The sequence below is a fragment of the Neopsephotus bourkii genome, unplaced genomic scaffold (genome assembly GCF_033783945.1).
Source record: "Neopsephotus bourkii isolate Nb327-2 ecotype Australia unplaced genomic scaffold, CSIRO-AGI_Nbou_v1 NB_659, whole genome shotgun sequence".
Taxonomy (NCBI): domain Eukaryota; kingdom Metazoa; phylum Chordata; class Aves; order Psittaciformes; family Psittacidae; genus Neopsephotus; species Neopsephotus bourkii.
Genome location: NW_026901158.1, coordinates 8,900,355 through 8,917,710, shown reverse-complemented (window position 1 = coordinate 8,917,710; position 17,356 = coordinate 8,900,355).

Here is a 17,356-nt window from a genome sequence, read left to right as displayed (position 1 = left end):
GATCAAAGGAAGGCTCTCAAGGGGTGACTGATTGTCCCAGGTATCGCTTCCCACCTTACTCAGGGACCAGGAGTCCTGGTTTGGTCAGTTCCTCTTCCTTAGCCTCCTTAGTTCCTGTTATGGTCAGGGGTGCTTCACCATCCAGCTCCTTGCACAGAGGCCAAAGCCTGACAGGAGTTCCTGAGCGCGTGGAGCAGCCTAGAGGATGAGGTGAGGGATGCACTGCTACAGCATCCCTCCATTGTGTGCATCCCATCCTGCCACTGGGTATCTACCTCTTGTGTGATGTTGTACCAGAAAGGTTTTGGTACCGAAGGCCAAGCATCGCTCAAGGCAGCAGCAGGGGATCCAGACCTTCGCACTGGTGCAGCCCCTGCATCTAACACAGCTCAGGGGCTGGTGTGCCCAACCTGCCTGCTGGTCAGGCTCCCCTTATTGCAATGAAACACCCAGCACTTAACTGCAGAGAAGGGGCTCAATTGCTTTGTTCAAAGGAGGAGCTGATTCCTCTCCCTAATACAAACAACTGCCTGCCCTGATCTTTCTGTGTGGGGCCTCTGAATGTCTGGTCTCCTGCTGCAGGCCAATGGCTGTGGTTCTGCTTCACCTTCATAAGCACTTGACTAAGGCATTAGCGAAGGGAGACATCCATTTTCCCCTCACCACATCGCCCCATTAAGGAGCCAGATCCTGTTGTTTTAGGGGGAAGGAGGTACTCCAGAGATTTTATAGGACCCATTATTCACGCAGTTCCCTTTCCTCCCCTTGCACACAGCACATGTGAGCCGAAGGAAATGGCTCAGCCCTACATCTGCCCTGCGGGTGCCCTGGCAGAGGTAGGAGACCACAGGGCATGATTTGAGCATTGTGCTCGTGCCAGGGTGCAGCTCTGGGCATGTTTGCACCGGAGCATCCAGGAGTGACTCAGCTGAGCCAGTCAAACGTATTGATGGGGCAGATCTGTCCTGAGCTGAGGTTTCTTTGTCTGCTGCCCAAAATGATTCCATTTTGACAACTCTAACACCCGAGCAGCATGGATGGGTGATGTGGGAGCAGCCTGGTGCAGGGATGAGGAGCAGAAGGGTCTGGAGGAGCAGCGGCTCTTGGGGGTATCACATGAGTGTTCTGCAAACTCGCAGTGATTTGTGTGTTTAAAATGGGCCAGGATAAGGCTGGGGAAGGTTGGCAACAAGGAGAGCAATCCCTCACTGCCAGCTGGGTGTGTGGTGATGAAGTTCAGTGCTTAGCAGGGTGCTGAAATAAAGAGGAGTGTCACGGTGCGACATAGCTCTGGGGAAGTGGTGCTTTAGGAGGAGGCATTCACCCACCCCTCTGACTGCCCCAGGGTCAGTCTGGCCTCCCTTCCAAAGGCTCATCCTCCCTGCCAGGGTCTGGAATGCAGCCACAGCATTTAAAGGCAAAACCCAGCAAGGGAAGGTAAAGCAGATTCTGCCTGTTACAGTCCTTTTGCAAGGAGCCCGGCTCTAAGAGACTGTGGATGCTGGAGCACAGGCAGGGAGGGATGGGGACCAGCACATCTCCCCTTTAGGCAGGGAGAAGAGATGTAATCCCTGTGACAGAGGAGGAACAGCTGGGGATTATGCTGGACCTAGGGCAGGTTATGTCCAAGAGTAACAGAGGAAACAGAGAGCTCTGGATTTAATGGGCTGGAAAGGAGCTAGTTACTGTGTCTGGCGTCCTGGCTGTGTTTCAGACCACTCCATCACCAGCCTTGCTTCCCCTTCACACGCCAAGGCCATACAACAGGCTGAGCATTTACTGTGCAGAAATCCCCCCAAGACCTCTTGCCTCAAACAAGAGGTTTCCTTACTGCTGGTAACCACTCAAACTGTTTTCTGCCCAGCTCAGCAAAGCCGTTCTCTTCTGTCAGCCTGTCCTTCTCTCTTTATCTGCAGTGGTTTTATTTCTTCACCGCTGGCTTCCTCCTTCCTTCCCTCCCATAGCCGTGTTGCTCCAGTAGCACTTGGACACACATGGGGTAACAGGAGGCTCTTGAAATGGAGAAACACTCTGAGCACTGGTTTTGGGCAGCAGCACTGAGGGCTGAACCCACCATGCCATTATGTGATTTGAGCTTGGCTGGAGGAGCTACCTTTGGAGCTTTGTGGCTGATGGAGAACCTGGGTTTGAGGTGTTGGGGCTTAAACCTTGTGCTGTGATCTCTAAGCTGAGCTGGAGAAGGTCACTGCAGTGTGAACTTTGTGTGGAGCAGGGGAAGAAAAAGACATTCCCTCTCCTTTCCTACTTCTGTCTGGGCTCTGCAGGGATGAGAACGTCCTTCCCTACCCAGCCAGACCTTCAAACCTTCTTGTACCATGTCCCATCGCACGCAGGCTGACATACCCCTAGCAGATAGGGATAGAAGCATTGGCCTTGGTTTCTCCAGGGTCCTTCCACCATTCCATCTCCAGAGCACTGCTTGCTTTTGTCCCCAGGGTCACTGCAGCCATTTACTTACAAAATGCAGATTTTTGTGCAAAACCTTGCTGTGGTTTATGCTTGCTGATTCCATTAATCTTGATGTTAGGTGGATTCTGAAAGCTTCTGCTTTGAGAAGGACAATGTGCTTCCTGTTCCAAACTCAACATTAGTCTGATTCAGGCAAATCAGACTTTGGTTTTGGTGGCCTTGCTATGGGGTTATAAAAGGGTGGTCAGCTGTGGTTGATGGAGAGCAGGTATTGATTCTGTCGGCACTGAAAGGCAGCAGCCTGGGCCACTGCAGAAGAAAGAGAAGGGTCAGTGTATGGTACAGAGGGAGCCCTTGGGGTTGTTCTGCTGCTCCACGTCAAGAGATCTGAGTGAGCTCTGATGCATGGGGCTGAAAACTGTAAAATGCTGCATAGAAACCTTTGGTTGAGCTGATGCCCCGGCATGCTGCTTGTGGTGGGAGTGGAAGGCAAGGTTTTGTGTGGACATGGAGAATGATGTCTGTTCTAAACCACAGAGGACTCCCCATCACATCGTGGTTTGTCACTGGAGCCTGCAGGAGCGTGTGTCATAAGATGTGTGGGTGTTAAGAAAGAACTAAACTAAAGAAAATAACCCCCAAACCCTGAGCATCCCCCTCTAGAGCTCATCCCCAAATCCCCCTCCCAACCCTGTCTGGAGGACCCCATCTTTCCATTTCACACAAGAGCTCACCAAGACAAGAGCAATGATTCCACCCCAAGCCTTGTGCCTTAACAGATAGTGAAGGCATCTGGAGGAGTAAACTGCTCTTTGGAGGCTTTCCTTTCAGTTGTTTGGTTCCCCCTGCCTCCAGACCCGGTGTTCCAGATGGGTGCCATCCTTTGCCAATGTAGAGCTGACACCTTGGGTTTACAGATGGAACCCTCTAGATGGTGCTAAGCTAAAGAGAAAAGTGAGTGGCAAGAGGGAGAGGTTGTCCTGTGTCACTGTCTCTGCAGGTCTTGCACTGCCTGAGGTCTCCTGGGCTAGGAGAACATCTCTGCTTGCTGTCAGTGATGCACCTATGCAGTTCTACATGTGCTCTTCTATGGAGCTCACCATGTCTATTTGCAGCAAATACTTCTCAGGCCCTTACTTCCACTTCATATTCCCAGTGCTGGAGTGTGAGATTCCACGACCACATCATGATTTTAACCCATGCATCTGCCACTACCCATGCACTACATCAGACAAGTTGTTTTTTGATGGCAAAACATCTATCTTAACTATTCTTTCTGCTTCATTCATTTTTACTGCACTGAACAACTACAGCTACTACATCAGCTGAGTCCTCTCCTATCTCATGCATCATTGTGCAAAATCTTCACCAAATTCAAGCACAAATAATGTATGATTTGTTGATGTGACCAACCAGAGGGAGAATTCAGGCACAGAATGGCAGGAATCGTTGAGGATTAGCTGTGAAGTCTGCTACATCAACAGCTGAACAGATTTTACTTTGGAGTCACAGATGGGCAGTAAATTACTGAAGAGAGCATTTTCAAGAAGAATAACCACGTTCAGGTCTGTTTTTCTTTTGACTAAATATACATAGGGAGAGAACAGCTCTGCTCATCTCAGCAGCATGATACTGATACAGTGCTGCTGGGAGACAACTAGGTTCCTCTCACTGTGCCTTCTCTGCAGAAGGAAAAGATGCTCATAGCACTGATGGCATTAAGGCACAACCTGCTGCTTCTCACAGGGCTCCAGGAGGCAGCTCTTAAGGCACAAGCAGCCTTGGTTCAACTGGAGCCAAGGAGTGTTCAGCTCCCATCCAGGTACCTGACCTAGAGAGCAAGCTGACAAGTGGGTTTTGGTGTTTGTGCCATTCCTGCTGCCCTGATATCACCCTTCCCTCCATCTGGAGAGAGGCTATTGCAGGTTTTACTTTCTCTCCAATCCAGGTTTATTGGCCTGAGCTTTGAACATGGTCTCTACTGATGGAGTGGTGAAAGGCTGCTTCTGTCAAGCTTTTCTTCCAAGAATGGCTCAGGTCTACTCATGAGGAGCCTATAAACTGGATTAAGAGCCCAGGGACAGGTTCTCTACTGTTTGAAACCCCAAATCTGGGCTGAGCAGACAGCTCAGTCCCCTTTTAAGCAGCAAATTATGGTCCTAAGTGCTCAGCACTGTGCATGAGCCTGCTCGAGGCTGTGTTTTCTCAAAGCACAGCACCCAGTGCTCAGGGGTACTGAGAAGATCAGGGCAGGTACCTGAGTGCTGACATGAGACTTTTCTGAAGATGAGACTCCTCAGGTTCCTGCTTCTCCTTCTCAAGAAGTGTAAACACCTCTTAAAAATGAGTTGTCAACCCTTGGGCTGCAGGCAACTTATCCATTGAAACCTCTGATGTAGCCCATAACCACACAACATTGACTTGTGAAGCTCTTGAGGGACCTCATGTCATCAGAGTCCGTTTCAGTGCATCTCTGCTGCAACCACATCCTTTGACCTGTGTGTTCTGCAGGTAGACCTGAAGATACCTTTAGTGTGAATGACAGTAGAGCTGTCACAAGGAGAGCCTCATTGGTAAAAGGATTAATAAAGATGTAAGCAAAATGTGAGCAAGCCTAAACATGGCTTTGCCCCAGAGGTCTGGCAGGCAGGGATGGAGGGGTCTTAGTGTGCAGGAGCTGCTGAGTCTCTTGCAATGACAATTATGTTTGACTATAAATAACACAAGGAAAAGCTTTTTTTCAGAGCCAAAGCTGTCATCATGTTTTCCAGAGGCTTTATTATTGGCATCAATGGTGGGGAAGTCCTGTGGAATCAAGCATTCCTCAGGTGGGAATGTTCTTGTCACTTCCCTGACCTCTTTGCAGTGGTGTGATGCTCTTCCCTTCTTTGCTCTTCCTCCCTTATCCAGCCTGTTGATGTAAGAATTCTGTTTCTGAATAACTGCTTGTGGTATTTGCAAGTCTGAGGATAGATGAAGGTGTCTGCAAGCATTTCATGGCAAAACACCCCCAAAGTGTTCCCCTGTGCCCTTCCCAAGTGGCAAGGTGATATCCTTGCTGAGGGGGAAGAGACACATCGCGTTAGCCAACAACCATGACATGGGAAGGGCTTCAGGAGGATGGGGAGCTTGTAGGAGCCCCAGGGAGAGAGCAGTGGTTGGTTTGTCCCAGGGCGGATGTGTGCCGGTGGTGCCAGCCTGGCTTGGTTCATCCTCAGGTACTCTGAGCAAATACCAGCAGCAGAGCCAACAGAGGAGCTCCCTCGGGGTGTATTTCATCTCCTGTTGTTTGCTAATTGCTAGCAAGGAAGCGTATTTTGAGGTGCTTTGCCCACAGGATCAAGATCACTGTCCCCAGCATCGCCTCTGGATGCGCATAAATGAGTGAACACGTCAGACAGAGCTGCAAAGACTCGTCTGAATCTTCTCCAGCAGCCTGCTGGCACGCAGGGGAGCCTTAAAACCTGTACAAAACAGGCAACTGTATAAAACAGTGCTGAAAGCCCTGCTCAGGCTGGATATATCTGCTTCCTTCATACCCACACAGCCAGATGCCTGTTCTTATGTGACCCAGTTTGCTCTTGGCAAATGCTACTTGGCTGTCTTGTGGTTGAGTTGTCATCACAGAGCTCAGGTAGGGTTTAACATCACATTTGTGCCCTGCTTTGCCTTTCTGACCCCCAGATCACGGTCTCTTCAAGGAGATTTTGGGATGGCTGCTGGAACTCCAGTCTTTCACCCATTAGATACCAGTGTTTCCAGTACCACCAACTCTTAGATGCATTTTGTTTTAATGTATACAGTCCTCATGTTTTGCTGTATTCTTGCTGCTGTGCTGGTGCTTCTTAACAATATCTATTCTTCTGCACGGGGAGGGTTTGTGTAGTGTGTCTTCTCTTTGCCGAGCTGCCCACTCTTCTGCTCCTCTTTGCTCGCTTTCTGGTTTCAGATTTTCAGCCCGTTCACGTTATGAACTAAAAGTAAAACTGCCCCTTCACATGACCTGGAGCAATTTTAGAAGCAGAAATTTGCCTGCTCTTTGGCAGCTGTGGTTTTGTTTTTCACTCTCTGTGGGCATCGGTGCAAGCACACCAGTACACACCAGTATGCACCAGTCCCTAGGGTGGATTTAGTGTTGGCAGGGGCTGCCTGGAGCATGCCATGGCAAAGCACAAGGCAGATGCTCTTCCTCCCCGCATTCCAGCATCTGGATTTGTTGTCACCAAGAACTGGAGCTCCCGACTTCAAGAGAGAAACTGGTTTTGACAGAAACCGGTTTTGGTATCCTTTAATAGCCCAACAGAAGGTATTTATCCACAGTCCTTGCCTGGTACCACTATGTTTGCAACCCATCTCATGTGGTGCACTTCCCTTAGGAAAGAAGCGCCTCTGTGATACAGTCATGGTACAGCGCTGCAGGGCAGCCAAATGAGCATAGGATTTTTGGCTCACCACTGAGTATTCTGGGGGGGGTTTGTGACGGCAGATTCTTTTCCCATGATAAACCATGGCTTGTAAAGCACAGCAGAGCTTCCAGTAATGAGAGACTACAGTAGCAGGGTGGGAAGGGAAGTGTCTCTTGTTATGCTCCTCCACAAGAGGGTCATGGAGCTGCTGCAGTGAGTCCAGAGGAGGCCATGGAGATGCTGCGAGGGCTGGAGCAGCTCTGCTCTGGAGCCAGGCTGAGAGAGCTGGGCTGGGGCAGTCTGGAGAAGAGAAGGCTCCTGAAGGGGAGACCTTAGAGCAGCTCCAGTGCCTAAAGGGGCTGCAGGAAAGCTGGAGAGGGGCTTGGGACAAGGGCCTGTAGGGACAGGCCAAGGGGAATGGCTTGAACCTGCCCGAGGGGAGACTGAGATGAGCTCTTAGGCAGAAGCTCTTCCCTGTGAGGGTGCTGAGGCGCTGGCACAGGGTGCCCAGAGAATGTTTAGGATGTGTTTAGTAGGGAACTGGAGAAAGTTTCCGCCTTGCTGAGCTCTGCCTCACCATCACAAGGAGCTGTGGGAAATTGATGCCAAGGGATTTATTATGTGCAGGATGGGCCAGGGCTGTGCTTGGCAGCTGGCTCAGTCGCTGATTTTAGCTCAATCATAAGCCACCCATTGGGTGAATGTTACCCAGCATCTCTCATGTACTGGGCATAATCCAAGGACTGATGTGTCAGCCTCAGGGTGTCTTTTACTTAAAGGCTTTACTTATGTGCCTCCTACCACTTTCTTGTGGGGTGAGAATACCTAGAAAGCCTCAAAAGTAATTTCTTGCAGGAGGAAAGAACCCATCAGAATTCATACTCATGGGGAGTTTTCCACTGAGTGAAGTTTTACTGGGTGAAAAATTGAGGTAGAATTAATAGAACTGAAATCTTTGGTGGTTTCTGATCAGATTTTGTCCCATTCTTTGAAAGAAGATCCTTAGCCAGGGTTCTGTCTAGACCCCTGAGAGTTATGATTCTGTATTTGATTGACTTCAAGGGTACTACATCATCTTGCAAGCAGTGATGGTGTGGTCTGTCAGCTTTGAGGGCAAATGAAGTAAGAATCATTGATACTGCTTTAAATGGGGAGAGTTTTTTAGAGCAGGCCAGGAATGTGGTTGTTAATGGAATGTTAAGGGAAAATCCTCTCTGGGCTGCTGTACAAACCCCAGGGTGGCTGTAGGCCAGGCTGTTTACTGCATGGGCCTGATGTGACTTTTACGCAGTCATTTTTGGCCTCCAGAGTCAGCTCCCTTGACCTTAGCACGCTTAGCTTGGTTTTACAGCTTTGTAAATGGGGCTAAAATCAAGTTTTCTTTTCCTATGAGAGGGTGAAATCGGTGGATTTGTGGATAGCCCAGCCAGCCAAAGCTTCTGCAATGCTGGCATCCCAGAGCAGAGTGACAGTGGGGTTTCAGAACCACCTAGCACATCTCCAGCATCCCCATGTTGTGGGCTGTGAGCCTTTGAAAACCCCAGCAAAGGCCTGACTGAGGCAAGCTGCTTTCAAGTGACTCCCTTAGACGAGGATGTTAAGGTCATTCTCACACAAGGACATGGCAATAGGAAGCGGGTCTGTGGGTAAAGTGGTCCATGGAGCAGATGCTGCTCCCAGCTGCGCGCCTGTTGCACCACAGAGGAATCTCAGTGCTGTTGCCCCCATCAGCTGCTTCTCATCACATAATTCTACCCAACCAGAGCTGGGAAGTGCAGAAAAGCTGTGAGAAACCTGGAGGCTTTGCAGATATTTCAGGTAGACCCCAGATAAGCAGTGATGATGCTGAGCGTGACCATGGAGATGAGACCTGGTGCTTGCCTGCTGCATGCAGTCACTTGTCTCTTGGTGGAGGCTAGGAGTGCAGTGCTGTGCAATGGAGGTAACGACAGGGCTTGCAAAAAGGGGTGGTCAGAACCATAGACTGACAGAATGGTTTGGGTTGTAAAGGACTTTAACATCACCTAGTTCCAGCCCCCTGCCATGGGCAGGGAAAACAGCTTGTGATGCTTGACTCAGCTAAAGCTTTGTGGCGTGAGATGCCTGAGAAATCACGCTGTTTCATTTATATGTGAGGAAAAATGGGAAAATCAGGAAATCTGGCAGGAAATCAGGATTAAGTGCAACCCCAAGACATGCACCGGGCATGCTTGCTGAAGAGTACGGGGAACACAGGGATGCTGTTCAAGATCACTGAGAAACAGATGAGTCAAAGCCGCTGTTGCTGCATAGGCCAGCTCTTGCTCTTGCTCATGCTCTTGCTCTGCCTTTGTAAAGTTCCTTTGCAGGTAGCAGCACTTGATGATGCCTCTCTTGCTTCTGCAGCAGTTTCTGGCAGAGTGATAGAGCCAGGACTTTCTGCCTGATCCTGAAACATATTCCCAGTGTCCCTGACTCAAGTGTTCCTAGGAAAAATGGATTAATACCTATTAATATTAATATTAACAACTATTAATCAAGAAGAAATCAGACAGATTCCCACGCTGCACAGCAGATGCTGTCTCTGTAAGTGAGATCCAGCAAAGAGTCTCACCACTGGAGCTGACTGTGGCAAGATGAGTGAAAAGACTGAGATCTGTGTTGTGAGAGGTGTCTGTGCTGTTCAGTTTGAGGCTGGGCTGCACTTGGTCTGCCCCAAGTCTGTATTTTATTATCACTAGGTAACACCTCTTGCTGTCTACACATTTAGCTTCTCAACCAAGGTTTTACACTCAGCCTCTCCTCTCTGCTGTCTGATTTCCACCTCATAGAATCATAGAATGATAGAATGGTTTGGAGCCAATTAAAAGTACTTTAAAGCTCACCCAGTTCCAACCCCCTGCCATGGGAAGGGCCAACTTCCACTAGAGCAGGTTGCTCCAAGCCGCATCCAAAGTGGCCTTATGTCAAAGGTAATGTCTCTAGGACCAGCTTCCCCATCCAGGAGTGAGGGAATTCAGGGATAACAGCTCTTTAGGAGATCTGCTATCCCTGAATTCAGGGAGATCTTCAGATCTTCCCTAAAAGGAACAGACAATGTCTCCTGAGTTATAGAAATCCCCAAAGACCTCTCCTATTTGGCACAGTCTACTGATGCACAAGTTGGTGCAGGACCGATGCTCTGCTGGTACCCTGAGGCCATCCTGCCAAATGTGCTCAGCTCTATCCACGTGGATCCACGCAGCACCCTGCAGACACAGCCTTCCTTTCTAATCCTTGCTCTTCTCCTTCCTCATGAGACAAACCAGACCTGGAGGACATGACAGATCATGTGGAAGGTTTCCTAAATAGGCACAACAGTCGGGTTCCTGGAGCAGGGCAAGAGGCACCAGCTCCTGTCCTGGCTCTGCTCTTGCTGTGCTCTTATTCAAGCAGCTTCACTTCCCCATTTCCTCCACATCTGATGAGCTGAGATGTTTTTCCGGGCAGGAGCAATGCTCTGTTTTGTTCGGGTGAAGCATTGCCTGGTGGAGAAACTGATGGGGTAAAAATACCCACATCACGTTGTGCAAGAAGCAGCTCACTCCCAGGGCTCATACTGCCCTATGGCATGGACCCTGCTGCAGGTCTCCAACCCGATCCATGCAGGATCCCCAGCACCAGCAGCTCAAAAGCCCTAAAGTGCTGCTGCTGCAACACCTTGCTTGGATCCTGGGTGTCAGCAGGACTTGGATGGGAGAGGGAAAAAGGGCACAGCTGGGAGTTAACTTGAGTTGGTACAGATTTTGTCAACAGAGAGGTCTCAAAGGTTATTATGATTTTAATTCGTTTTTTCAGCATACTAGTAGAGAAACATCAATTCCAGGAGGATATTATTTCCTCCTTGGTATAAATCTTTATAAATAATTCCCTACAAGGGCAAATAATCATCTCCCAGTAGACTCTGGATTACTAAATCTATAGCAGTTAAGAATTGTGGTGTCATCTGCTTTCACTCAATGTTTGAGCCCATTAGTATAGCTGTTCATAGAAATAAACCCAGCTACCTTTTGTTTGTCCTTGGCCACCTTATTATCATTCTTATTATGTAAGAAAACCACAGCAATCAAATTGAGAAATGGGATAAAAGAAATGACAAAGTACCAAGGAGATTAAATGTTATTCTGAAGAGTTTTGCCAATACTGCTGTTTGCTGAAGGATGCTTAGAATTCATTTCCTATGAGAAGCTGCTGGATAGAGGGGTTTTATACATTTGCATTCTTCCATATGTCTGTGGGTAAAAACCTCTGTACCTAATCCATCCACCCCAGCAGCTCTGCTGTATCAGGTCCACTGGCACTGGAGACAGGGTTGAATTAACTTCAAGATACAACTGAAAGCTATAGAAGAAATTACTGAGGCAAGAAGCTACTGCACATGCTTGGAAGGCAAAAAGAACTCATCAATGTCAGGGAGTGCAGAGCCTTGTGGCTTGTATGGATTTCGTTGGGCAATTTGGACTCCATCCAGGCTTTAGCACTTGACTGTGAGCCTGTGTTTTGGGACTGTATAGGAGCTGGGGCTTGGGGATTCTGGCCATGATGATTACAGGATCATGAGTACAACTGCTTGTTCTCCATTTACTGCCTCTGAATGGAAGCATGGCCTCTGCCTCCACCACTGTATCCCACCCATAAAGCATTTATGGCAGTGGCAAGGATGAGGTCACTTCTTTATAAGGAACAAATGTATTACCCACATCAAAAAGAGGATTAAAAACACATCTCCACATAGCGTGGCACTCTCTTTGGGTGCTAGGCCCGTGCTTACAGCAAAGTCTGCTCCATTTCTGCTGCAAACTTCTAGATGCGAGGAAGAATGAATTTGCCCAGAGAAGTGGTGGTTGCACCATTCCCAGAGACATTCAAGGCCAGGCTGGATGTGGTTCTGGGCATCCTGATCCAGTTGAAGATGTCCCTGCTCATTGCAGGGGGTTGGACTGGATGAGCTTTGAAGGTGCCTTCCAACCCAAACCATTCTATGATTCTATGTTTTTTCAATATCTCAGTGAAAGTCAGCGGACACCTCTGGGTGCTAAAAGTCCAAGCCATGGATACACAGAGAAAAGTGTGGTAGGGAAAAATGAAAATCCAAAACCTAATGCCAAGCACAGGGGAAGAAAATACTGTATTATTCTTAACTACTTTTTAACTGCATCTTCCGAAACCCAGAGAAGCTTGCAGCAGGAATGGAGAAAACTTTGGGGTAAGCATGGGCCTTTTCTCCACAGAGAGGGTGCCAAACTGTGTGCAGGATGAGTTTCCAACCCTCTTTCTGGTCTGGGTAAAGCATTTTCCCCTTATAGACAGGTAGTCATCGCAGTTGGCTTGCTTAGCAGTTGGTCACATTAGCCATGCTGTTCAGGCCCTTCCTCCTGGCTGGCTCCTTGTCCGGGTTCCAGTAGGTAACTGAAGCCAAGCATCTCAGACTGGTTTGTTTCTGCAGGTAGATTAATTTCCATTTATACCCCAGACCTAGCACTGTGTTTCTGGGCTAACATGGAAATTCAGCTGCGTTAATTAAAACAAAGACTTAAAAATAGCCCGGGATACCGGATCTGACCTCGCCGCTCTTGGAATGGTTTATTCAAGAACTTCATGTTTTCAGATAATCATCGTGCTGTTCAAACAGCAGCTTCCACTTGGCCAATCAAAACAGCAATCTCGGAAAAGGGGGTCATTTATTAAGCTGGAAAGCAAACAATCTGGTTTTGTATAGCTCTGTGCTTTAGTGGAAATCCCAAATTAACAACACAACCAGGGCAGAGGGCTGAAGAAGGCAAACTGAGTGCTGTGGGAGCAGAGGTCTGCTCCAGATCTGCTCCTTTAAGCATGTCCTGCTTTAAGGACTACTTTAAGGAAGTGCTGATAAAGCTGAGGTTGAAGAATCACACAGTCCCAGCCTGGTTTGGGTTGGAAGGGACCTCAAAGCTCATCCAGTTCCAACCCCTGCCATGGGCAGCAACACCTTCCACTAGAGCAGGTTACTCCAAGGTGCTGTTGGTGCAGTGTGAGAATGGCATCAGCTCTGTGCAGATTTCACCAGTACAGGATGTCAACAGATCCTACCAAACCTTTGGAATGTTGCTGCAAAAGATTCCTAGCAAAGTGGCCCAATGTGGACCTGGAAGGGTACAGTTATGAGCAGAGTCTTGCCTCCATCCCAGGGCTTACTTCTGAATGTCAGCACAAGGGCTGCCTGGTGCTGGTGGTGATATTTACTTCATAATGACAAGCACTTCCAAACAGCCATTTGACACCCTCTCTCTTAGGTATGGCTGCTGGGATGTAATATATGCTTGGATAGAAGGAAGAAGTTCTTTACTGTAAGGGTGGTGAGGCACTGGAATGGGTTATCCAGGGAAGTTGTGAATGCTCCATCCCTGGCAGTGTTCAAGGCCAGGTTGGGCAGAGGCTTGGGTGACATGGTTTAGTGTGAGATGTCCCTGCCCATGGCAGGGGGGTTGGAACTGGATGATCTTAAGGTCCTTTCCAAACCAAACTATTCTGGGATTCTATGATTCTATGTACTCCAGTTGCAGGAAAGCTCTTTCTCTAAGAGGCACTTCTATGTTCTCCAGGTCTCTTCAGGGAGACGCAGTGCCCCTGACTGCTCCTGTTCTCTGAGCACTGCAGTTACCATATCTCCCATGAGCTGTTTTGGTTATGCTGATCGAAGTTAGCACCACCAAACCAGCCTCAACTGAACCTGCTTTCTCCTCAAGTGCTTTTTGTTCATAAGTCAATCAATCAGCGTCAATTACACTATTAACAGGGCATTTCCTTTGTCTGGGCTGATCTTCCCATTTTTCCACAGTCCTGAACCTTGTGCTAACAGGGAGCTCAAAGACAGGACCGTATTCCTACCTGGGTTCAGGGCAGAGTGTGGAATAAGTTTGGTCCAATGCAACCTTTGTTCTCCCACTGGAGGTAAAGAGAGTTCCTATGGGTTGGGAGGGCGCATGGGCAACCGTGCTCCCCAGCACAGGCATGGAGGTCCCAGCCTGGGTTGGATGAGTCTGCAGTGCCTTGTCAGCAAGCAGAAGTGCCTCTCAAAGAGAACTCATCACATGTGAGTCACCAAAGTGAGAATATGTCACCTCCTTCTCGCAGCTGAGTGTAATGCAAAACATACCAAGAGTGAGCGGTGTATGCTCACTTTGGTGATGGGAGCAATTCTCTCCTGGTGCATGCCACACAAAGAAAAGAAAGGCAAAACAGTGAAAAAAATTTGGGGTGGAATTATCCACGTTTTATACCCCCTAAAAGGTCAAAATCAGGTTTAATTGCTCCACCCGTTCATGCAAGATGAATGGTCTTGCACATCAGTGTGTTACACGAGTCACAGGAAAGATTTATGAGCATTATTAACATAATTGATCTGCTGATGAATAGAGTTGGTGTGCATTGATACATCCCATGTGTGTTTTATCTCTTGAGATTAGTAATTGTTTGTGTATCAACCTTTTAGGTTCCACATGCGTAAACACTCAGCCACCTCTGCTTCATGTTAAAGCATTAGAGCTTCTGAGCCAGTACTGAGAGCCAAATCAAAAAGCCATCAGCATCCTTGGGGTCGTTCCAAATCTCAGGACAATTAGGAAAATCAGGCTGCCAAGCTTAACTGACCACAACACCTGAGAAGCCCTCTCTACTTGCAAAACTGTGATACCTTAAAGAGGGAAGTGAGCTCAAGCTTTCTGTGGCTGCTGCTGAGTGTGAATGGACAGATTTTATGCAGGTCCCTCCCCTCAACCTTCGTTGTGAGAGATACCATGAAGAAAGTCAAAGTTCAAGGGAGATTTAATGAGTTTGGTGCAAGCTGATAGTTTTCTATGTGATATTACTGCCAGCAAGGTGATAATAAGATGGCAGAGCAGTGACAGGAGGGAGGACAAGAACTCACAGAAAAGCTTCATCCCAGCTCTTTTTAAATGGATAAGAATCATTTAGATCATTGGATGATCTTAAGGTCCTTTCCAACCCAAACTATTCTATGATTCTATGATTAATGAAGTTGGTTAATTGGTACCCATTGCCCACCTTCCAGTAACAAAGATGCTAGCTGGAAGCATTCTTGGGCCATGCGGAAGAGAGGTGTCAGGAGAAGGGGAAGGTCTCTAGGGATAGGCCACCAGAGCACACTGTACCAGAGCAAGTCTCAGCCCTGCAGTCTCCTATGGTGATGGGGCTTGGTGGCAGGAGGCTCCTTTGTCCCTGTCAAGCTGGAGATATCCATTCACTGAAGCTCTGAGGTTCCCAGTTGCATGAAAGCAACATCTGTGTCAGAATCCAGTTGTGCAAACAGTTGTGGGTCCACTTCAAACTGCAGTAGGAATACTCCCTGCAGTGTCATTGCTGGTCCCAGTCGGGATCCATGAAACGCTTTTGCGTCAATGCCACAGATGGGCTGGATGGCATATCTGGTAAAATGCTTATTCCTGCTCTTTGAGACCCTGGGACTTTACAGAGGTGTAGAAGAGATAAATTTAGTAGCAGGTGGATTTCTGGGAAAGGATGAATGGGTGGAAATTGCTAAGGACAGCCAAAAAAAACAAAGCATCATTAAAGAAAACCCCTGTACGAGCAAAAGCACTCCAGTGTGCATAAATCTGTCCTGCAGAGTCTTGAGCTTAATCCTTCCTGTACCCGAGTGACTAACATGCCCTTTGAGCAGACAGCAACACGATGGCATTGAAGATGGGCCTGATCCAGAGGTGCCTTCCGGTGCCACGCTGCAGAGAGACTGCAAAGAAACCAGAAGGAGTGACAAAGTGAGTAATGTGCCCAGGAGGATGCTGCCTGAGTAATCAGTCAGTCATTTCAGGATTCAGAGGGCTCAAAAGCCCTTTCTCGTGTGGTTGTCTTGAAGGTCACAATGGCGTGATGTGCTGGGAAGTGATCCCAAAGGCTTGGTGATGAACCTAACCTCAGAACAAACCTTGTTTGTTGCGTTTCCCTTCTACCCAATCTGTGATTTCCTGATTAAGCTTTGACCCCTCTACCTGTTCTCTGGGTACTTACAACCAAAGACACGACAGGGGACTTTTACCAGGAATGCAAGGGTACAAATGACGTTCAGCCCCAAACATGTTTATCTGTGTTTACTTATGCATGTGGAGTGCTTTTTGGTTGCTTAATATTTCCATGCATTTCTGAAATGATTTAGTAGGTGGCTGCTGAAGTCATTTGCAGTAAGCAAGAGAGAGCCACCAGACTGAGAAGCTGTCCCTTTATGTTCCAAGGTCCTGACACTAATGCTTGGGATGCATAAGCGAAGTGTCCTTCTGATGTCCTGCTGATGGAGTGTCCACTGATACCCGTGGTGCAACTTAGAAAGCATTGTCCAGTTGAAATGCATGGGGCTGTCTGCAGGAAAAGTGAATAAGGACAAGATCAGATTCAAGGTTTTCTGTTTATATTTTGGAACTTTTCCCAGCCATGGTTTGAAAGGATTGATTTTTATTTATTATAATTTTTATTTTTGATTTGTCCAGCTCAGAACTGTTCAGAAAAATAGGTAAAATGTGGAGATATTTCAGCTCCTGCGTGCATTCTAAACTGATATTTTCTCTCCCCGCTGATCTGCACGTCCTTTCCCAGGGGAATGCAGAGCTCCATATTCACCCTGTCAGAGAAACCAGGAGATATTGCAGGATATTTTCTATTCATCTAAGGTGTGAAATGTAATTACTGCTGCTAGGCATTGCCAGGGTTTAAAATCATCAATCCTCATGAAATCCCTGCACGAAGGAGCTGAGCCTTATCTCCTTCCAGTGTGCTGACAACACAGCCCATGTAGGCTTATTCCCATTTATATGTTCAGAATTTGCTTGTCACTTAATTGACTCAGTTCTTGCTCTGCTGTCACAAAGTGCAGAGCAATACACTCCTGGCAAAATGCTTGTTAAAGAGTGAAAGGTCAGTCCTGTTTCAGCACCTCTTGTTTGGTCTAAGCTTAGAGCAGAAAGTCCACATCTGAAAGAGAAATTAGGATATGTTGAGTTGTAGTCATGGAATGGTTTGGGATGGAAGGGACCTTAAAGCTCATCCAGCTCCAGCCCCTGCCACGGGCAGGGACCCCTTCCACTGGAGCAGCTTGCTCCAAGCCCCTGTGTCCAACCTGGCCTTGAACACTGCCAGGGATGGGGCAGCCACAGCTTCTCTGGGCACCCTGTGCCAGCGCCTCAGCACCCTCACAGGGAAGAGCTTCCGAATATCCAATGTAAATCAGGCTGCTCAGTTAGGGCTACTCTTATTTCTGAGCCTGACTGTGCCTTTTGGACCAGACAAACTGGTAAAGCCCTTGTCTGAAATTCCAAGCTTCAATACCAGATATTCGTGGTTTCACCTTATTTTAAAAGCAAAAGGAAAAAAACAGTTGCCTCTAGCAAGCTGGATGAGGTTAGGTGGCAATTATTTAAGGTTTACAGCTATAGGTTCCACTGGGTTAGAAACTGTCAACTGCTGATTTCTTTTCCTTGACTAATTCACATTAGACT